Raw genomic sequence first — 23,943 nt, 5'->3', positions numbered from 1 at the left:
ACATGATATCCTGAGCCTCCTGAGACACTGGTGCTCAGAAATGTCGCAGACACTGAGCCCTGTCTATAGATGTTGTATTGCGGGCTGGCACCTCTGTATTGCTGCCTTCTCTGATGCTCAGCTACAGTTCTGTGGCCAGCAAGTTGTTGCTGGTGATGTTGCTGATCTTCTTGATCCTCATTTGAGATACAATCTGTGGCAGTATAGGTGACATCCTTTCGAATGTAACAGAGCAAACCTCCAAAGCATAGAAAGTAAACTCCAAAGTGTAGAAGGAACGTCACAGCAAAAGTACTGTGGACACACATCTGCCCACAAGCGATTGTGAGTACTAAGTACTTACTGTCATATTTCCCTGGGATTATTTCAGCCTCTTCAATCACTGCTGTATTCTCACCTTGTCTTCACTAGTGAATTTCAGGTAGACCGGGCATCCTGTAGACTCAATGTTAAAGTCAAAAGCATGTATAAATATCACTCTAATTAAGCGATTAACATATGTTAATTGCCAACCTACCTCTCCTGTGGGGTTTGCACGCAGGCAGCTTATCATGCTGGGATGAACTGCAGAAGTCGACGAGCTGGTGTCGACTTCCCAATGCACTGTCGATTTTCTGGATTTTAACCTCCCCCCCAAACTGAACCCAAACCCACACACCCCTGCAAATTCAAATTCAGCCCAAAGAGCTTGAGTAGGTCCAGGCCACAGGCCTTTTCCTTCTTCTGACCTATCTATGTATTCTTTCCCTTCCCCAATGACCTGACATACCTTTTAATTTTTAGAATCTGTTTCTCTGAGGACAGAAAAAGATCAAGTTAAAGAGGCCATTTAATTTTGGAATTCTGTTCATTTTGGAACCAGGTTTACTCACGACAGATGAAGATTATGTTGCCCGTTCTGTGTTGAAATTAATTTTACTAAAGATCAGATCATATTTAACCCAGGCCTTTCAGAACTTCTCCTAATTGCTCTTCTTTCAATTTATTATACTGTATTCACTACACATAATGCAATCTCCTTTACTTAGGGACACCAAATGCAGTTGGATGATTTCTTTTCTGAATTTCTCCATTCACTCCACAAGCATGACCTTCAGCTTCCAATTGCTCACTATTTTACTTCACCAATTCCACTCCCATTCTAACCTTGTTATCCTGGAACTCTTAAAATGATTGAATGAAGTTCAACGGCAGCTCAAAGAACAGCACCTTATTTTTTAATTTGCCTTCTGCGCTCAATGAGTATAGAAATTTCAGATCATAACTTCTACTCCCACTTTTGCTTACAAACAGGTGCTAGTATCAATCCTGCTGTTAGCACTTACAACTCTCAAGGATCCATGTTTTCATTCTTTCCTTATCCAATTACCATTCCCCATTGCTCTCACTGCCTTCCAATATATGGTCCTCTCCATTCCTCCCTCTCCTTGTCTCTGCGCTTGCTCAAAACCTGCTAAATCACAAACAATTAATGATGGAACAATAGGGCATAGAAGGAGGTGGTTCAGCCTGTGCCAGTGGTAAAGCTTTCTGATTAATCCCAGCCTCCTCTTCTATCCCTATTGTCCTCATTAAAAAAAATCCATCAAATCGTTTCTTGAATGTTACTACTGAATCTGCTGTCATCATCCATTCTCAGAAAAATTCTAAGTGTCAAATGGGTGACAAAACCTCTTGTTTTCTTGTCCGTTTTTCCAGCAAAACTAAGTTATATGAGTTTACAGACTCCGTGTAATACAGAGGCCATATTCTGCTTCCCTCAAGTAGGGGGAGTGGGTAAAGCCTATTCACGTCGAGAGGCCAGCTGCAGACTGCTAGATGCATCATTGCACATCAAAAATATATATGATTGTGTAAGAAATGGTTCAGGAAATGTTCACTCGATTTATTCCTGGGATGAGGGACCTATGTTACAAAGAAATGTTGAGTAGTTTGGAGTTTTAAGGAATGAGAGGCGATCCTATTAAAACACAAAGGGCAGGATTTTCCACCCCATTTCGTTTAACATGGTGGAGTGGGAATTATAAGTAAATGGCTTCTCCCAATATTGCCAATGGAACAGCAGAGCAGCTCAAACGACTGAATGGCCAATTCTTGCTCCAATGTCCTTATATTCCTATTAACTTATACATTCACTGTCAAAGACTTATATGTATACTTTCATGTCTCCGTTTCAACATTCCCTTTAAACATGTACCATTTAGTTTGTATTACTTTCTTTTATTCTTCCTTCTCTGTTTTCAATTTTATCTGCCATCTGTCTAGCCAATTAACCAGTCTATCTTTATCTTCCTGAAGTCTGGCACAATTCTTCTCATTGTTTACTACATTTTCTAATTTTGTATTAGCTGCACATTTTGAAACTGTGTCTAGATCATTAATATATATCAAAAAGAGCAGTAGCCCTTACAGCAATCCCTGAGGGACATCCCTCCAGCCTGATAAACAACCATTCACCACTATTCTCTGTTTTCTACCCCTTATCCAATTTTATGTCCACATTGCCACTGTCGTTTTAATTCCATAAGCTTTAATTCTGTTAACAAGTCTATTAAGTGGTATTTCATCAAAGTCCATCGGTGCAATATGAACTATATTACCCTCATTAATCCTCTACATGATCAAAGAACTTAATGAAGTTGGTCAAACCTGAATTCCCTTAAACATATTTGTGCTAATATTTATCTATTATTCCAGACTTTTCCAAATGCCGATTTATTCTGTCCTGTAGTACTTTTTGACAAAGTTTTCTCACTAGGTTCAATAGCCTGTAATTGTCTTTCTAATCCCACTCTCTTTTTCAATCCTCCCGCCCTCAGGCACCATATCTAAGGAGGATTTGAAGATTGCGGCCAGAGCTTCCCTTACCTCCCTCATTCAATTACACCTTCTTTTTGATCTCTCATCAGTAGCACCTTTCCTTGCACTATCATTTTATTATTTACTTGTTTATTAAAGACTTTCAGGCTTCCTTTGATGTTTGCTGTTACTCTATTATCATACTCTTTCTTTGTCCCTCTTATTCCTTTTGTACAATGCCTTGGTACATTTTACATTCAGCTTTGTTCTCTCCTGTGATTTGACCCTAATTTGTCTCATGTTAATCTTTATATCTTTAGCCATCCCATTTTCTGAAATGCATAGAAGCAAATGTTTTGATCAGTGTATTTCCAGATCACCAAGGAAGAGCGCAATGCTGAATCTTGTCCTGAATGTTTTAGTGAGAGAGGAGTTGCAGAACAGTAATCCAGTTTGGGATAGTCATGTAAAATCAAGCACAAGAACCTAACTGAAGGTGGGCTAGCTTCAATGAGTTCAAAATGGTCCTGGGACAGGGGAGTCGATGATTTGTCAAAAATTGATGATTCCGTAATGGTGAAAAGAAGGTCATCCATAGCTAGATGGCCAATATTGGGATGGCCAACGTTGAGAAGGTCCTTCATGAATAACATCAATCGTACAGGAACTGAACCTGCCACGTTGGCATCACTTCACATCACAAAGCAGCTATCTGCCAGCTGAGCTAACTGAACGCCCACGTGTAATAACTCCTCAATTGTTTCTTAATTCTAATCTGTTAGGCTGGGTCTCTGGCCCCTCAACTACATCTCTCCAGTGTCATATTTTATTTGATCAATACTACTAACTCTCTCTTTTTTGCCCCTTCCTTATTTTTCTGAATAGCTTGTGGCCTGGTATATTAAGTTTCCAATTTTTTTATTATTTCTTCTTTGAGTCAGATCACTCTTACTGCCAGTTCTGGCCAAAATTTAATATCCTGAAACCTCAAATTTATTTCCCTTCTGAGAGATGCTGCCTGACCAGATGACTATTTTCAAGAATTTTCTGCTTTAATTCCTAAAGACATTTAAGCCTTCTTGTGAAACAAAGTTGTGTTAAAATGGTTCTGGTGAGACATGACAACCATAGGGCCCCAGAGTTTGACTTTTGATTTGTATTAAGTGGGCAAATCTGACACTGCAGTTGTAGCATCACAATTAATCTCAGACCCCTCCCAGTGTCCCCTTTCCCCACCTCCAGGCCAGAAAGGAGGATGGATTCAGATGGATTCCCAATTCAGAATACTATCCAGTTACCTCATAGAATCCCTACAGTCCAGAAGGAGGCCATTCAGCTCGTCTGCACTGACTCTTTGACCGAGCAACCCATCTAAGCCCTTTGTATGTAACCAACATATTTGCCCTACTGATCCCCTTGACACTAAGAGGTAATTTAACATGGCCAATCCGCCTAACCTGCACATCTTTGGACTGTGGGAAGAAACTGGAACACGCAGAGGAAACTCACGGAGACATGGGGAGAACGTGCAAACTCCATGCTGGCAAGGCTGGAATCGAACCCAGATCCTTGGCACTGTGAGGCAGCAAGCTAACCACTGTGCCACCATGCCATCTCTGCCAAAAAATGTACATTTTGGAACCCCAGGTGAAACAATGTAGCCCTTTAAGGAAAAAAATAGCTTTCCAACACTGTTTAGGCATATACATTAGGAATAGGCACTTAGGCAAAATAACACAGAAACTTGCCATGTTCATGGCATCGTGCCTCACTATGAATCAGTACCTTTAGAAGAGGAGGTACGAAAAAGAAAGAAAGATGAAAAATGAAAAAGGGCTTTTTGGACAATGTTTATATGAACAATTACAACTAGCTATTCTATATCATGTTTCATAGAAGACGAGCTCAGCAACCTTAGGAAGTGAGGTTATCCTTCATGTCCGCCTTCTAAAATAGCAAAGTACAAACCAAAAATAAACATACTCTAAGTCCCAAAGGACATTGAACAAAAAGCTTTGTTGCTGAGAGATGCTGGAATGAACAAGTGGGCCAAATAGAAAACTATTAGTCCAAGATTGATGCCTCGAGAGATCAATAAATAGTCTTAACCTCTTCTATGAAGTTGTAACCTAATCTGAATTTCTCCAGGGTACATAATAACCTTTCTTATTTTATTCTGGTAGAGACTTTCTCTGCCCACAATGAAGGGGGCTGTACACTAAAGCACTCCTTCAACTGTAGTATTTTTATTCATTCTTGAAAAGTGGATATTGTTAGCACGGCTAGTATTTATAGCACTCCCCTAATTGCTGTCAGAAGGGGCTGGTGGGCCACTTCCTTCAACACCTGCAATCTTTCATGATTTGAAGCAACTGCTGTTTTATTAGGTACATTCAAAGGGTTATTAAGAGCCAAATAATTGGGCTTTACTGACAATCCAGCAGTTTCGTGGTCACTTCTATTCATACCAGCTTTTTATTTCCAGCTTTTTGAAAGCAAGTTCAAGCTCATACTTTGTGTGGAGGGGATTTGAACTCATTATTAGTCTAAGTATCTAGATTTCTAATGCAGACACACAACCACTCCAATACTATACCCAATTTAATAAAAAGCATTTTGAAGTTATTGATGAATGTCTATTTTTACATAAGTCCGCTCACTTTAGATTGCACTTTGCTTCTCTCACCAATAGCATGCCTTTAGTAATGCACTTCCTATCCTTCTGTGAGAAAATGCCAATGCTTTATTGTAGCATAAAAGTGATGGTAGCCATCCATCTTATAAGACAATGGTTTGTGCTGTGGTGGTATTATGCATCACCTGGCGTGGCTTACAAGCCTTATTCTAGCATGGCAATGCCTGCTGCACTTGCAAACAGTTGTCTGAAAGGTGCACCTTGGATTGATCTCCATTTCCTCTGACTAGCTGAATAAACCCCTTAAGTATATTTTGCCAAGCAATCAGATCATTGTTGATGTGTACCATACCTCCAGTTTTTATTCTTTTATGGGATTTAGGTATTGCAGGCAAAACCAGCATTTGTTGCCCATTCTGAGCTGTTAAAAGTCAAACACATTACTGTGATCTGGAGTCCCATGTAGGCCAAACTAAGTAAGGATTTCTTTCCCAAAAGGGGCATTAGAGGACCAGATAACTTTTAACAATGATCAGTCTAAAAGTGAACAGGTTAGGTTGATTGGCCATGCTAAATTGCCCTTTATTGCCCCATTGTTCTGGATTTCCTCACCAGAGTTGGGACTGTAGCACAGTGGTTAGCATTGCCTGGAGTAGGTTGGGATTAGCCCTATTCCCCCCATGGGTTATGGAATTAGGGCCTGAGTGGGAGGCTTTGTTGGAGCGTCATTGCAGACTCAATGGGCCGAATGGCCTCCTTTTGCACTGTAGGGATCATATGATTTTAAAAAAAGGCTTCTCCCTCTCTACCCTATAAAATTCTTTCATCATCTTTAATCAGTTCACTCCTTAATCTTCTACAGTCAAGTGAGTACAAGCCTATCTCTGCCACTACTTCAGTATTTTTCCACTGAATCTGCACTGTATCTCGCCAAGGTCAATTTACCCTCATGATTGTGGTGCCCAGAACAGTGTAGCACACCATCCCATATTTAACCAGACCTCTGAACAGGTACAACATAACTTCCACCCCTTTGTATACCAGCCCACTTCAAAGATAGACTAATATTTAATTAGCCTTTTTAATAATTTTTAATATAGTGTTAGACACACCCACCCACCATGCCTATTGATAATACTGTGTCAGCCATTGTGTTGGAGGCAGGTGGACCTACAGGAAACAGTCTGTTATATAGCAAAGTCTATTTATTCAGCAAATAAAGTCTATTTGATCAGCACACTACAGCAAGCAGTCAAGAGACTTTATTTTTATTAAATCTCTATGAGCTTGTTGAAATCAAGCTCGTGACCAAAGCAACCACAACCTCCCCCAATAAAAGATAGTCAAATAGAAATTATATTCATAAAATCAAGCCCAGTTCCTAACAGCAGCATGATGTACAGAAACGGTTTGCAGGAGTTTACCAAAAATTTCCATTCTGCCCAGGAAGGGTGACATCACCAAATACAGCTCTTGTATTTAGTGATTTGTGCACCTGGACACCAAAATCCATTTGCTTTTCTACAGCTCTTAATCTTTTGCCATTAGTAAAACATTTTCATTCGAATTTCTTGGATCCAAAGTGGCTTACCTCACACTAAGCTCAATCTACCACACATTTAACCACCCGTTTAGTATATCTCTGTCATCTCTGTTCCTATTTACGAAACTTATTGTGCCTCCTAATTTAGTGTCATCTGCAAACCTGGAAATACATCTTTTTGAGTGTTAACCCGAGCTCGGTTGTTAATCCTCTTACCTCAAAAGTTGTGATTTCAAGCCCCACTACAGGACAATCAAGGGGAAAGCCCTCAGCTGATTGGAGGGTTTGGAGGGTTGACACAAAGAGGATGGGTTGTGATGGTTGGATGTCAACCATCTCAGTTCCAGAACATCACTCCAGGAATTTCTCAGGGTAAAAGTTAAAGTTTATTTATTAGTCACAAGAAAGGCATTAACACTGCAATGAAATTACAGTGAAATTCTCCTAGTCACCACACTTTGGTGCCTTTTCGGGTCAATGCACCTAACCACATCTTTCTGACTGTGGGAGGAAACTGGAGCACCCAGAGGAAATCCACACAGACACGAGGAAACTCCACACAGACAGTGACCCAAGTCAGAATTGAACCTGGGTCCCTGGCGTGTGTGAGACAGCAGTGCTAACCATTGTGTCATCGTGCTGCAGGCCCATTGTCTTCAGCTGCTTCATCAATGACCTTCCTTCCATCATAAGGTCAGAAGTGGGAATTTTCGTTGATGACTACACAATGTTGAGCACCATTTACTCCCTCAGATACTGAGCCACCCATTGTTCAAATGCAATAAAACCTGAACAATATTCAGGCTTAGCCTGACAAGTGGCAAGTAACATTTGCGCCACACAAGTACTAGGCAATGACCATCTCCAATAAGAGAGAACGTAACCATCACCCTTCGATATTCAATGGCATTGCCATTACTGAATCCCCATGGACTAGCCATACAAATATTGTGGCTCCAAGAGCAGGTCAGAAGTTAAGAATCCTGCAATGAGTAACTCACTTCCTGACTCCCCAAAGCCTGCCCACCATCTACAAGGCACAAGTCAGGAGTGTGATGGAATACTCTCCACTTTCCTGGTGCAGCTCCAAAAACACTCAGGAAGCTCGACACCATCCAGGATAAAACAGCCCACTTGAATAGTATCCCTTCCACAACATTCACTCCTTCTACCACCAACTCAGTGACAGTCATGTGTACCATCTACTAGTTGCATTGCAGAAACTCAACAAGTTTGAAGCAACACCTTCCAAACCCACAACCACTAACATCTAAAAGGACAAGGGTAGCTGATACTTGGGAACACCACCATCTGGATGTTCCCCTCCAAACCATTCATCATCCAGGCTTTGAAGTATATCACCATTCCTTCATTGTCGCTTGGTCAAAATCCTGGAACTTCCTCCATAACAGCATTGTGGATGTACCTACACCTCAGGAAGGGAGCAGAGCAGAGTTAGTGAGAGGCGGCATGACATTAGTCAGCAGTGGGATCTGCCATTGTCAATGGGATTTCCTATTGAATCCACCCCAAGTTGCCAGGAAATCCATGTTAGAGGGTGTGCTGTTGGCAGGACCAGAAGATTCCACTGGCATGCACAGCCAGAAGATTTTACCCCTAGTCTCCATTATTATAAAAATGAAAGAGATGCATTGGGGAGGTGCAAAACCAATTTACAAGGATGATATCAGAACTGAAAGAATATACTTATCAGAAAAGACAAGTCTTTTGCGGCTGTTGTGGTTCCTCTGGAAAGGAGAAAGCTGAAGAATGACCTGACTGGATCTTTAAGATAATGAAAGGGTTTGATAGAATAGACTTGGGGAAATATTTCCACTTGTGTGGGATTTCAAAACTGGAGATCATAAATATAAGGTCAGAATATTGAATTCTTCTTTACTAGAAGAATGGTAAGAATTGTTTGCAGAAGGTGTCTGTTAATGAAGTCCTTGTAGCTTTCAGCTTGTTAACAGCAAGTCTTTATTTACTACTTGTAACCACATACAGATACACAGTAAAGGATACCAGCATGGAACTATTTCCATCTCTAGGTCTTAACACATCTCTGACCAACACCACACTAACTCCAGATCTGAGTAATGTGCTTTCTTACATCACTGTACTCAGTCCAACATTAACCTGTATGTATCAGACGTTTCTACTAACCTACCCCAAGTCTTTACTTCCTGAATTTAGAGTCACATTAGTTTACTTCAAGTCCTATGTTGTTCTCAGTCTTATGCATTTACCTTATTGTTACAATCTTAATGTTATTCCAATATGCTCTTACAGTATTAGCATTAACAACATACTCAGTACCCCATCTACCTCTTTCAAATCTTTGACGTTAGAGGTTCTGGTGGTCTGGAAGCCTTATAAACATTCCACATCTCATGTGCTGTTCTGTTGAGAGAGTGGTAGGCTCTGTTGGACCAGGTTCTTGCTGTTGGTCAGAAGGTTGAACTGGGTATGCTTTCACTCTTTTCTTACATTGCTTAATGTTGAACCATGTCTAGTGTTAGGACCCTGGACCCGAATCCCAAGGTATATTATGAAGCCAGACTAAACCCCAACATTTTTTTTTGTTTTTGGCATAAATATGAGGACTGGATGCTTCACTCCAAGAGTAATTCTAACTGACAAATTAGGAATCTTTTATCAAAACACGTTTTCCTCTTAAAACAGCTTAAATATAACTCTAACAAAATGGAGCATTTTAACTTTTAATAATTGAACAATTTTTAAACATGAAAAGAAACAACTCTAATTTCTAACTTATCACTATTTCAGTTCCAAGTAAACAATAGTCTTCCCATAAACATAAACATACCTTAAATACAGTTATCAAACCCAGGCATACTTGCCTTAAATTAGTGTAGAAAGTACTGAAGCTACAGAGCGACTTTAGCAAAGAAAGGGAGAAACATCTGTCTTTAAACAGCTCCAGTCAGCAACTAACCACACAAAGCTATTTCTCAGCTACAAACTAGTTCCTCCCATCAACATCATGATCATATGACCCTATATACCTAAAGTAACCTTCCATAATTCTAATCCAAAAAAAATCCTAGGGGTTCTTTCCCATTTATAAACAAAAGTCCATTAGCCTTCCGTTAAATAAACACGGCATAGCTAAATGAGTAATTATCCTGCTTTCCAGCTTCTGCTAAATCCTCTTCAGACATATCAAAAAAAGCATTGTAGAAAAAAAAACTGAACTTTAAAAACATTCTCCTGAAACATAAAGTATATAAATAGCAGTATCATCACACTAGTCAGTTCATCTATTGAGTCAATCCATGGTGGCTGTTACTCTTGACAGTTTCTTGCAGAATAGATGAAGATGGTATTTGTCGCCTCGGTGTAGCCTTTCTCTCTTTTTCGATGTAAACAATCTCGAAGCACTCGGAAGAGCGTTCCTGTGATGAGTAGATGGTTGAGTGGCACTGTTATCTCCGCTTTTTGTTGTCAATGATGAAAGAACAGGTTGCAGCATCCCTTGTGGTTGGGCATGCTGGCTGGAAATAGCAGTATATACATTGTTTGTTGAGTTGACCAGCTGTACTGTTGTCATAGTTGAAAGTAGAGACTTCTCAGACTGCTGATCAGTCTCTGATACCACTACCACCAGAGGTGCTATGGTAATAGATTGGCCTGAACAATGAGTATTGCACATATTGGGCAGAATTATCCAGCCATGCTCCCTTCAAGGCTGGAAATTCTGCCCGAGGTCAATGGACCTTTGCATGGTCCTGTCCCACCCATGGCAGGTGGGGTGGGAAAATTCCACCCATTACCACAGCTTTTAAGACAATGCTTTCTCTCAAGCTATATTTCTTATCCTGAGGTAGGTTGAGTGTTGACCAATAATTGTTTAACACAGCTGTCTATCAGTTAAAATTGAGACATATTCCTTCCATTCAAGGTTATAACAAGTCATATTATCTCTTTTTGTTCTGTTGACTAGAGAAGTGCATAGGTTACTTATTCCCATAGCATTTCAAGAGTCTATATTAATAATCAAGCGCTAATAATGTGTTCATAATTATAAAAGTTATAAACTTTTGTGTTCTAAATTATATTTCCAACCTTTCTAACATATCTATTAATGAATTGCCTATTCATTAATTTTCTCACAATTAAGGCTGTCTACTTAACTAATCTGGCTGATTTCCAACAATACTGGTTTCATTTTTATTAAAATGGTTTCCATCAATTTTAGCAAAAAATGCTTAAGAATGTATCAATTCAAACTGCAAAATGATAGTCACATTAAAACTAATGATTTTGAAACTATGAACAGGCATGGAGCTACCTACATTTGAAGCCTTAACACATTTCCAACTAACACCCAGATAGTACTGTACTCAATCCCACATTAACCCTGCATATGCCAGATCCTTCTCATACAAGAATGTGGGGCCCACTACCAGGAGTAATAGTTGAGGCAAGTAACATGTACACATTTAAGAGAAAGCTGAAAGGAATAGAAGGATATGCTGATTGAATTAGATGATGGCAAGGTAAAAGGAAGCTTTCATGGTTCATAAATACCAGTTAAGCTGAATATTCTGTTTCTGTGCTGTACATCTTCTGTAACTATGTAGAGAACTTTGTAAAATTCTGCCTCGTGCATTTCCAATTTATTCTCCTGTCTGTTGATAACCTGGGGTGAAAACCATCTAGTCTTGACATTTGTTCACCTTGACTTTCATTATTTTCTCCATTGCCATGTTTCTATTCACATTAAGTCCAATAACTTCCTCTCCTTGGCTTTGTTAAGGTTCTTTTGTACAGTTGGTATTTTAACCCTCTTCCATTCATGTATTAAAAAATCCAAGCATTAATTTACCCATACTTTAATTTCCTTATTCTCCTTTATAGCGTTGGCTACATCATGTACATTTCCTCTTTATCATTCTCATTCACCTGATATATTTAGAAAAACTTTTAGTATTGATGTCAAGTTGCAAGTCTCCCTCAGGCCACCCATCAAAGACCTCCTCAGAATCCCTTGCAGCAGAAATGTCTGCAACCTTGCCCTCACGTAAGTCCTTCTACACGCAGCCATGCTTTGGTATGTGGAAGCATAAAAGCAAAAGTGAGGGTTGGGGTGAGGGGGCGCAAGGTGGGGGGTGGGGGGGCCAGAGAAGAAAGCAAAAGGCCCATAATTGCACCTCTTGCTACTTTCACATCATGTCACCTCTTAGGGTGAGGGTGAGGAAGGAGTTGAGAAACACCATAAGACTATTAATTACTGTCATCTAGATTTCCGGGGCTCTGTTACATAGAAACATAGAAACTAGAAGCAGGAGTAGACCATTCGGCCCTTCAAGCTTCTTTCCTATTCATTTTGATCATGACACATCATCAAATTCAATATCCTGATTCTCCCTTCCTTCCATATTCCTTGATCCCTTTAGCCTTTAGAGCTATATCTCATTTCTTCTTGAAATCAGATAATGTTTTGGCCTCAACTACGTTCTGTGGTAGTGAATTCCACACTGTTACTACTGGACTCATGGCTCTAAGCATCGCCCCCTCAAGGGGACCCAGGGAATATTGTTGCGTTCCCTCACCTCTATTGGCTGCTTCTCTGAGTCTCCCTGCTGTTACGGGCGATATTCTGCTGAAAGAGAGAAGCAGAATGTCAGAACTTTTGTTCCACTGTCATTGGGTGATACACATGGCTTGGCTGAATAGCTTGAGAAATGTGGAGGCAGCATAAGGAGGGGAGGCTGCATCATATGTGAGGTTAGATGTAGTATGTGATTGTTAGAAGAGCCTGAGACCTAGGGCATGGTGAGTGAAGGGATTATGGAGAACCTAGCAATGTGAGAGGTTGGTGGTGTGATTAGTAGGAGATACCATTTGAGAATGCACTCACCTACCTTGACCACATTTGTGAGGTCAATAAAATTATTGTGGCACTGCTGCCAGGTCCTCAGGACTATACTGCTGGCATTCATCTATCTTAGCACATGCTCCCCTTCACTTAGAAGCTGCAATATTCAGGCTTCCTAGCCTCCTGTTGAAACATGGTCTCTCTCCGGTTCTCCATTGGGTCAACCCTGCCTTCAATGCAGTTCACTAAATCTTGAAGTCCTCTCACTTGCATGGTATGCCATTTTTCCTGATCTTTAATGTTCCACAATCAAGTGCTGGCTACCTTCAGTTCAGTCGTGCACCTTCCCTTTCAAAGAGGAGTCTCTCTTTAAGAGTTGGAGGCTATGTGTAACACACGTTAACCTTGCTCCCTGTTAGCTCCAATTGTCATGTGCAGATTCTCATATAATCATAGCAATGAGGTACAAGCACAGGATTTATGTGCTGGCTACCCATAACAGAACAGGCACAAACAAATTGCAAATCTCAGACCAATAACCAGGGCTAGCCAATTGTCAGCCTGATATGTCCAATTGTAACCACATTGTCTGTGCTACATTTATGCTTGATTGCAGTAGTTGTACATCCACCCAATATGTCACCACCACCAGAATATCTGCAGATAACTCACACCAAACTCCTGCATCATTTATTGTTCCTTAATTCATCTCAAAGTGTTTCCATTGTCTGTTCACACACATTTTGCCCGTTGTTGCAATTGTATTGCCCATCCATATTGTTACTCATTCTCCTTTCTCAATTTTCCTGTCCTTTCTGAAGATCTTATATTGCCTGCAATATTCAGCTCTCATGAATTCATTATTTTTTTTAGGTTAAGTGGCCCCTTAAACTACTGCACAGTTGAATATTGAAGTGTGAATAATTTATTGGACATTTATCTTTTGCTCCCGGGCTCCTTTCACTGATTTCAGTGTAACACTGGTGGCATGATGGCACAGAGATTAGCACTGCTGCCTCACAGCACCAGAGACCCGGGTTCGATTCCTGGCTTTGGTTACTGTCTGCGTGGAATCTGCACCTTCTCCCTATGTCTGTGTGAGTTTCCTCCGGGTGCTCCAGTTTCCTCCCGTAGTCCAAAAGATGTGCTAGTTAGGTGCATTGGCCATGCAAAATTTTCCCTCAGTGTACCCAAACAGACACTGGAGTGTGGCAACTAGGGGATTTTCACAGGAACTTCATTGTAACGTTAATGTAAGCCTATTTGTCACACTAGTAAATAAATAAAGCATGGAATTCCCCCCACAATGTTTCTAAACATGTTCTTTAGATTTTCCTCACGATACTGCACCGTGGGTAGCATAGTTGTTAGCACTGCTGCCTCCCAGCGGCAGGGACCCGGTTTCAATTTTGGCCTCAGGTCAATGTCCGTGTGGAGTTTTCCTATTCTCCCCGTGTATGCGTGGGTTTCCTCCGGATGCTCCAGTTTTCTCCCATGCTCCAAAGATGTGCAGGTTAGGTTGATTGGCCATGCTAAATTGACCCTAGTATTAGGGGGATTAACAGGGAAAATATGTGCGGTTACAGGAATTGGGCCTAGGCAGGGTTGTGGTCGGTGCAACTTGATGGGCCGAATGACATAAGAACATAAGAACGTAAGAACATAAGAAATAGGAGCAGGAGTAGGCCATCTAGCCCTTCGAGCCTGCCCCGCCATTCAATAAGATCATGGCTGATCTGTCGTGGCTCAGTTCCACTTTCCCGCCCTCTCCCCATAACCCTTAATCCCCTCGCTTATCAAAAACCCATCAACCCGCGTCTTAAAAATATTTAGCGAGGCAGCCTCCACCACTTCAACGGGCAGAGAATTCCAGAGATTCACCACCCTTTGAGTGAAGAAGTTCCTCCTCAACTCCGTTCTAAACCGCCCCCCCTTTATCTTGAGGCTGTGCCCCCTAGTCCTACTGTCCTTTCTGAGCGGGAAGAGTCTCTCCACCTCTATCCTATCCATCCCATTCATCATCTTATACGTCTCAATGAGATCTCCCCTCATTCTTCTAAACTCTAACGAGTACAAGCCGAGTTCTGTACTGTAGGAATTCTATAGGATTTTATGATAACACAGTGCAAATTCCCCCACACTGTTTCTAAATACTCTCTCTTGGCCTTTTCCACGATACTGTGTTGTAACATAATGTAAATCCCCTCCATATTGTTTCTACATGTTCTCTCTGGTCCTTTCCTGCCATGCCCAGTTTTACTTGCCATTCTTTGTGGCTTTGAGAAGGCAACATTGAAATGAACAGTACCACCTTAGCACCTTTGGAGGCATGGTCCAAACGTACAGATTGTGTAATGATGGAACACACAAATTATTTGATCTCAGATTGTTACCACCATATTCGGACCACACTGGGAACTGCAGGGGCTCAAATTATCAGAAGAATGTAACCAGGCAGATTATCAACTGCTACTGACGGCCAATCATATATGTGCGTGTATGGTTGTGGAAAGTAATTGAAATGATAGAGTGGTGACATGGACTGGAGGACTTTGGAGAAGATTAACACTGGATAGTCTCATTTGCGACCACCCAAGGACAGAAACTCAGGAACACATTGATTAGTTGTTTTTTTATCTGCTGTGAAATCATCGTTAACGGTAACATTGCCACAAGGATTGGTTACAGACGTAAAGCATAATGTTAAGCAATAGTCCTCTTCAAAGCTCAAATTCAAATTGATGCATGCAGAAGGATTAATATACCACTGGAATCTAAATTGGAAACAATGTTGTGGCACAGGAAGAATGAAATTAGTATCATAGAATCCCTACATTGAAAAAAGAGGCCATTCGGCCCATTGAGCCTGCACCAACAACAATCCCACCCAGACCCTATCCCCACAACCCCACATAGTTATCTTGCTAATCCCCCTGACACTAAGGGGCAATTTAGCATGGCCAATCCACCTAACCCGCATATCTTTAGACTGTGAGAGGAAACCGAAGCACCCGGAGGAAACCCACACAGACATGGGAGAACATGTAAACTCCACACAGTCAGTGACCCAAGGCCAGAATCAAACACAGTTCCCTGGCACTGTGAGGCAGCAATGCTAACCACTCTGCCACCATGCCACCTTGCAATGCCTTGAATATCATGTTGCATCTTCAAATTAAATTATTAAGCTAGTTCAGGAAAATGAATATTCCAGGAATCTGCCAAGGCAGGTCCTACCAAAGGAATAAATTACTTCCATTGGTTTTACAATCACATGGATCTTTACTTCCTTTTTCCCGTCCAATGCTAGCCTCACCCACCACCGGACATTTATAAACATTTCAGAGCAGCCTTACTGCCCTCATCCTCGTTCACATAAATAGAAACCAGAATGACCAGCCTTATAATTCTCTCAAGAGTTGGTGCAGATGGAGGAGGAGAAAGTGGGTTCCCGGACACGCGTCCTTTGTTTGAACAGAGGGGAGTATGGTAGGATGAGAGAAGAATTGGCGAATGTTGACTGGGGGAGCACGTTGGAAGGTAGGTCTGCTGAGGAGCAGTGGAGGATCTTTAAGGAGATCTTTCTTGGTGCTCAGCAGAAATTTATTCCGATGGTTAAAAAGGACCGTAGGGGGAGAGGTAATAAGCCGTGGATAACGAAGGAGGTGAAGGAAAGTGTTAAATTAAAAGCAGAGGCGTTTAGAGTAGCTAAGAGTAGTGGGCGAGAAGAGGGTTGGGAGAGGTTTTAATGTCAACAAAGATTGACAAAGAAGTTGATAAAGAAGGGTAGGAGAAACTATGAAGCTGGGCTAGCGCTTAATATAAAAAAGGATAGCAAGAGTTTTTATAAATATATAAAAAGGAAGAGGCTGACTAGGGTGAACGTTGGACCCTTAGAGGATGAGAGAGGGGACTTAGTGGGAGGGGATGGGGAAATGGCTGAGGTCTTGAATAACTTTTTTGTTTTGGTCTTCACGGAGGAAGACGTGAATAATTTGCTGGGTGTTAGCGATGGAAAGGTGGTAGGACTGGAGGGTCTCAATGACATTACTGTTACTAGAGAGGCAGTGCTCGACAGACTGGAGGGACTGATTGTGGACAAGTCCCCAGGACCGGACGGAATGCATCCGAGGGTTCTGAAAGAAATAGTGGCGGTGATAGTGGATACCTTGGTGGCTATTTTCCAAACGTCGCTGGATTCCAGGGAAGTGCCGGAAGATTGGAAAACGGCTAATGTTACGCCGTTGTTTAAGAAGGGTGGCAGGCAAAAGGCAGGGAATTATAGGCCGGTTAGTTTAACGTCTGTTGTAGGTAAAATGTTAGAATCCATCGTCAAGGAGGAAATAGCGAGGCATCTTGAGGGGAATTGCTTGATAGAGCAGACGCAGCACGGTTTCGTTAAGGGGAAGTCGTGTCTGACAAATTTACTGGAGTTCTATGAGGAAGTGTCTAGGGCGGTGGATAGAGGAGAGCCGGTGGATGTGGTCTTTCTTGATTTTCAGAAGGCCTTTGACAAGGTACCTCACAAGAGGTTATTGCAGAAGGGGGCATGGAGTTGGGGGTAGGGTGTTAGCGTGGATAGGGGATTAGCTGTCAAATAGGAGGCAGAGAGTGGGGTTAGTGGGTGCTGTTTGGATTGGCGGTTGGTGACTAGTGGAGTGCCCCAGGGGTTGGTGCTGGGGCCTCAGCTATTTACCATTTATATAGATGATCTGGAGGAGGGAACCGAGTGTATGGTGTCGAAATTTGCTGATGACACCAAGATTGGTGGAACAGCAAATTGCGCGGAGGGTGTGGAGAGTCTGCAGAAGGATCTAGATAGGCTGGGCGAATGGGCCAGGAACTGGCAAATGGAATTTAATGTTGGCAAGTGCGAGGTGGTTCACTTTGGTAGGAATAATGGTAGGAAGGACTATTACTTACGTGGCGAAAAACTGCAGCAGGCGACAGTGCAGAGGGACCTCAGGGTCCTTGTGCATGAGTCGCAAAAACCCAGCCTGCAGGTGCAGCAGGTGGTCAGGAAGGCTAATGGGATGCTGGCCTTCATAGCGAGGGGGATTGAATATAAAAGTAGGGAGGTCTTGCTGCGGCTGTATAGGGCATTGGTGAGGCCGCAGCTGGAGTATTGTGTGCAGTTTTGGTCGCCGTACTTACGCAAGGACATTTTGGCCTTGGAGGGAGTGCAGAGAAGGTTTACTAGGCTGATACCGGAGTTGAGGGGGTTGAGCTATGAGGAGAGGCTGAATAAACTAGGCTTGTACTCATCAGAGTTTAGAAGAATGAGGGGAGATCTCATTGAGACGTATAAGATGATGAATGGGATGGATAGGATAGAGGTGGAGAGACTCTTCCCGCTCAGAAAGGACAGTAGGACTAGGGGGCACAGCCTCAAGATAAAGGGGGGGCGGTTTAGAACGGAGTTGAGGAGGAACTTCTTCACTCAAAGGGTGGTGAATCTCTGGAATTCTCTGCCCGTTGAGGTGGTGGAGGCTGCCTCGCTAAATATTTTTAAGACGCGGGTTGATGGGTTTATGATAAGCGAGGGGATTAAGGGTTATGGGGAGAGGGCGGGAAAGAGGAACTGAGCCACGACAGATCAGCCATGATCTTATTGAATGGCGGGACAGCTCGAAGGGCTAGATGGCCTACTCCTGCTCCTACTTCTTATGTTCTTATGTTCTTATGTTATGTAACTCTGGCACAGGTTAAAAAGCCAAAATCATCAAAGGTCTACTGCTAAACCATTGAAGGATGGTATGTGGCTTGGAGGAGAACGTGCAGGAGGTGGCGTTCCCATGTAACTGCTGCCCTTGACCTTCTAGGTGGTAGAGGTCATGGGTTTGGAAGGTGCTGTTGAAGAAGTCTTGATGAGTTGCTACACTGGATCATAGAGGTGGTACACACTGTTGCCACTGTTTGTCTGTGGTAGAAGCAGTGAATGTTTAATGTGGTAGATGAGGTGTCCGTCAAATGCACTGCTTTGTTCTGAATGATGTCAAGTTTCTTGGTTAGTTGAGTCCAGGCAAGGGGAGAGTATTCCATCACATTCTTACAGCCACTGTGCAGGTGGTGGACAGGCTTTGGGGAGTCAGGACAGGAGTTACTCTCCACAGAATTCCCAACCACTGACCTGCTCTTGTAGCCACAGTATTTATGTGGCTAGTCCAGTTCAGTTTCTGGTTAATGGGGGCAGGAGGAGGGGGGAGGGGTGGCTTTCAGTGATGGTAATGCCACTAAATGTCAAGGAGCGATGGTTAGATTATCTTTTTTTGGAGATGGTCATTGTCTGGCACTTGTGTGGTGTGTATGTTACTTGTAACTTGTCAGCCCAAGCCTGGGTATTGTCCAGATCTTGCTGCATGTGAATATGGACTACTCCAATATCTGAGGAGTTGCAAGAGGTGCTGAAAATTGTGCAATAATCTATAATCATTCCCAATTCTGACCTTATGATGGAGGGAAAATCATTGATGAAGCAACTGAGGATGGTAGAGCCGCGGACACTATCCTGAGGAACTCCTGCAGCAGTATCCCATGACTTAGATAATTGACCTCCAATAACCACAACAATCTTCTTTAATGCTCAGTATATCTTTAACCTGCAGAGAGTTGTCCTCCCAATCCCCACTGATTCTAGTTTTGCTAGGGCTGCATAAGGCCACATTTGGTCAAAGGCTGTCTTGATATCAATGGCTGAACTCTCACCTCACTTCTGACATTCACCTAGTTTGTTTGGACTGAAGCTGTAATGACGCCAGGATCAGAATGACTCTGGCAGAAACCAAACTGAGCATCAGTCAGCAGGTTATTGCTGAGTAAGTGCCACTCGATAGCGCTGTTCACAACAATTTCCATCACTTTGCTGATGATTGAGAGTAGACTAATGGAACCATAATTGGCCAGGTTAGGTTTGTCCTGCTTTTTGTATGGACAAAATACCACAATGCCGGGCAGATGCCAAAATTTAGCTGTACTGGAACAGCTTGGCTGGAGGCGTGGCTAGTTCTGAAGCACAAGTCTTCAGAAGTCTGAGACTTCGGAACTGACATTCAGCTCCCTCTTTGAATGCAAACATTTTCCAATGTTTCACAATCCAAAAATTATTTTTTTGGGGGGCAAAATTCTCTGGCCTACCTCAGTGTTTGTCTCGTGGTGGGAGGTGGCAGAATCCTCTAGTCCTGCCTCTGTCTATGGGAATTCCCATTGAAGCTACCCCATTCTGTCAGGAAACCTGTGGAAGGGGTGCATTGCTGCTAGGATGGAGAATCCCACTAGTGTGAAGGGCCAGAGAATGCCGACCTTTATTTTTCCTTGCAAAGTAAATAACAATATTTCGTAGTATCATAGAATCCCTACAGTGCAGAAGGAGGCCACTTGGCCCATCGAGCCTGCACCAACAACAATCCCACCCAGGTCCTATCCCCACAGCCCCATATACTTACCCTCCTAATCCCACTGACACTAAGGGGCAATCCAGCATGGCCAATCAACCTAACCTTCATTTTACTGTAATATATTCCATCTACCATGTTCCTGCCCATTCAGCCAACCTGTCCTTCCCTTTGCCGCCTCTTTGCTTCCTTATCACTTACTTTGTATTGTTAGCAAATGTCTATGCATTATACTTGGTCCCCTCCTCTAAGTCATTAATATAGATTGTAAATAGCTGAGGCCCAAGCTCTGATGCCTGCAGTACCCATTGTATTCAGCCCGCCAACCTGAAAATGTCCCCTTTATCCTACTGTCTGTTATCTGTCCATTAACCAATCATCACTGCAAGCTAATATATTACCCACAAACACATGAGTCCAAACATATTTTAATAATTTCTCGTTTGATACCTCATAGAATGCTTTTTGGAAATCCAAGTACATTACTTCCACCGTCCATCTTATTCATTATAATCTTAAAAAGCATAACAAATTTGCCAAACACAATTTCCTTTTATAATTCACTGCTCACTCTGCTGAATCAGGTGATGATTTTCAAAGTGCCCTGTTACAAAAGGCCTAATAATAGTTTCCAACATTTTACCCTCTAGGGAAATTAAAACAAAGATACCACTGGAAATCTACTACTGGCATTGGGATGAGTGTGGCCGGAAAATCCCACCCAATATCTCTGCAACCACTTCTGTTAAAATCCCACAATGCAAGTTGTTGGATCCAGGAGATTTGTCACCCCTTCATCCCATTAATTTCTCCATTCCTTTATCTTTACTTAGACTGATTTCTTTTAAGTTCCTCATCCTTTCTGGTCTCTTGATTTATCCATTATTTCTAGAATGTTTTTATCTCTTCTACCATGAAGGAAGATACAAAGTTAACATCTCTGCCATTTCCCTATTTCCCATTATAATTTTGCCCGTCTGTACCCATAATGGGCCTGTGCTTAATTTCACTAATCTCTTCCCATTTCCAGCCTATAGTATACATTTACATGTCCCTTTCCTTATTAATTTCCTGGTCCTTGTTTTTAGAATCCTAAAATCCTCCCAATCCTTAAGCTTATTACTTTTTGGCAACTTTACATGCCTCTTCCTTTAATCCAATTCTACCCTTAACTCCCCTTGTTTAGGCATGATTGGGCCACATTTTGTATGGGGTTTTGGGGCCTTACAGGAATGTACATTTATTGCAAATTATGCATTAATTCCTAAAGAATCCTCCATTACTTGCCACTGTAATATCTTTTAATGTAATTTTCCCAAACAGCCTTAACCAACTCGATTCTCATATCAACGTTATTTGCCTTGTTTAGGTTTAACGCCCTGGTTTCAGACTTAACTCAATCATTTTCACACTCAATATAAAATTTAATGATATCATGGTCACTTTTTCTGAGAGGGACCTTTATTACAACATGATTAATCAACCCTTTAGAGAAGGACGTAGGTATCACCGGCACCCTTAGCTGGTTTGCCCTCCATGAGCTCCCAAACCCACAGTAATGTGGTTGACTCTTAACTGTGCTCGGAAATGGACTCAAGCTACTGAGTTCCAGGCAAATTAGGGATGGACAACAAACGCTGGCCTTGTCAGCACAGCCCACATCCCATGAAAGAATATTTTTAAAGATATTGCCAATGCTTCATGCATTCAGATACAGGGCGGAATGCTCCTGCCATTCCTGCCGGTGGGATCTTGCAATCCCACTGACAATGACATCCCTGCAGGTCTCAGTGGTGAAGGGTGCAAACAATGAGAAACCCCATTGACAGCAGTGGGACTGGAAGATCCCACCAGTGGCTGATGGCAGGCCATCTCCACTGCCACAAAGCAAGCTGTAAAGGTGCGGAAAATCCCACCCGTGGTGTCTTTAGCTTTGATTTTTTTTCTAATCTTTCCTTAGCTACAAATAACTTATTACCTTTGTTACTCTCTCAGTCCCTTCCTGGCGTGGTTATTTGCAGGGCACTGGTCCCAGCCCAGTTTAAGTGAAGCCTGTCCCAATTCAACATTTCCATCTTTCCCCAGAACTGGTGCCTTTGGCCCAAGAAGTTAGATCCATGCCTCCCATGCCACTCCTCTAACCTTCATTTAACTGTCCATGGTGCTTACGCCACTCCATGTTTCTATCTCTTGGCAAAATTCCCAAAAGTGCAAATTGCCACCAATGGCCGTCATAAGACTTTCAGTCACTTTATGAAGGAGGTTGATTGTCCTACAACAGGACACCTTTCTCAGGCAGTGGCACATGTTTCTAAATGAGCAGCTGGTGTGTACCACTTTTCCCATCTCTCCCCATTTCGTCTGCTTGGTGTCCACTGTGGCACAAACACACATTGGCATTTGTACAATGACTTGACCGCTCCTTGGCCTTCAAACTTCTGCAGTGCTCAGAGAAACAGTTTACTGACTGGCCTGTCACACTTCTCTCTGGCACTGGTTTAGTTTACAACCCTTTATTTTTAAGCATACTGAGGACAATAAAATGGCAGACTGAAAGGAAACTTGGAAGTATTTTGACAGATTTCTTCCCCTCATTTTCTGTTTGCCAGAAAATTTACGTATGTCTGAAACATAATTAATAAAGTTGAATCCTAATTTTAAAATTTGCATATCAGTCAGTCAGCTGAACAAATTAGCATTGAGCTGAATATTTTAACTGGAAGAATTGAATCTCAGCCAATTTGCACTGCAAAAATTTGAATAATTTTAATTTGAGAAATTTGCACATAAGAAGTGTGGAGCCAAGGTGTTGCAAAGATGTGTGACCCAAGGAGTGTTACAAAATCATGCACAGAATGTACCATCTTTCTTATATTACTAGCCAGCCCATCTTAATATTGCTCACTGAGTCAGAAGATAACAATAGCCATGTTATGCCTCGTGGTGTATTGTGTTTATCAGTTTCATTGACTTATGGTGACTAAATAAATGAGATTCTATTGCATAGTATTCTAGGATTTCTGCCTTGCCATTCTGTTACAGTAAACAAACATATGGCTGCTTTAAAGTTTATTTTTACTTTCAAATGAGGTAATTCTGTCAGAAAGTGGGTGGGGTGGGGCCCATATTCAGCACACTCTGTGAATACATCAAACCCAGTCTTGTTGTCAGTCATAAGTACATTCAGAATTTATCACAGGAAATACTAGTTATTATTAGATGTCAGCTGTGGCTCAGTGGTAGTGTTCTCACCTCTGAATCAGAAGGTTCAAGTGCCACTCCAGAAGTTTGAGTATGAAATCTAGATTGACACTCCAGTGCAGCGTGGTGTTAAAACAGGATTTACAATTAAGTGAGTCGCAAATAAATTGGTGATTATTCCGAAGTTCAAAGATAGACTAAAGCAATCAATATTCTGTCACGTTGGAAAGGCTGTTTGCCTGCTTGTAATTTCTTGTCTCACAACCTATTAACTGTACCTGGATAATGCTTTTTAAAATCTTCCTCTAGTTCCTCATCAATTAATTTGGAAATGTGGCTAAATATACCGCACAGGCTGATGAGAAACATTCTTCCATTGGCCAGACAAGGCCTACTGATGAATGATGGGAAATTGCAAACATCGCTTACAATTAAACTGCAGCTTCTCTCTTTAACCAAATAGTTCAGTGGGTCCAAATAAAAATGTCGGGTCAACAACCATTGAAAATGTTTTCAAAGGCAACATCAT

This window comes from Carcharhinus amblyrhynchos, chromosome 6 (assembly GCF_965287045.1).
Source record: "Carcharhinus amblyrhynchos chromosome 6, sCarAmb.v2.hapA, whole genome shotgun sequence".
Classification (NCBI taxonomy): Eukaryota; Metazoa; Chordata; class Chondrichthyes; order Carcharhiniformes; family Carcharhinidae; genus Carcharhinus; species Carcharhinus amblyrhynchos.
This window is presented reverse-complemented; position numbering follows the sequence as displayed.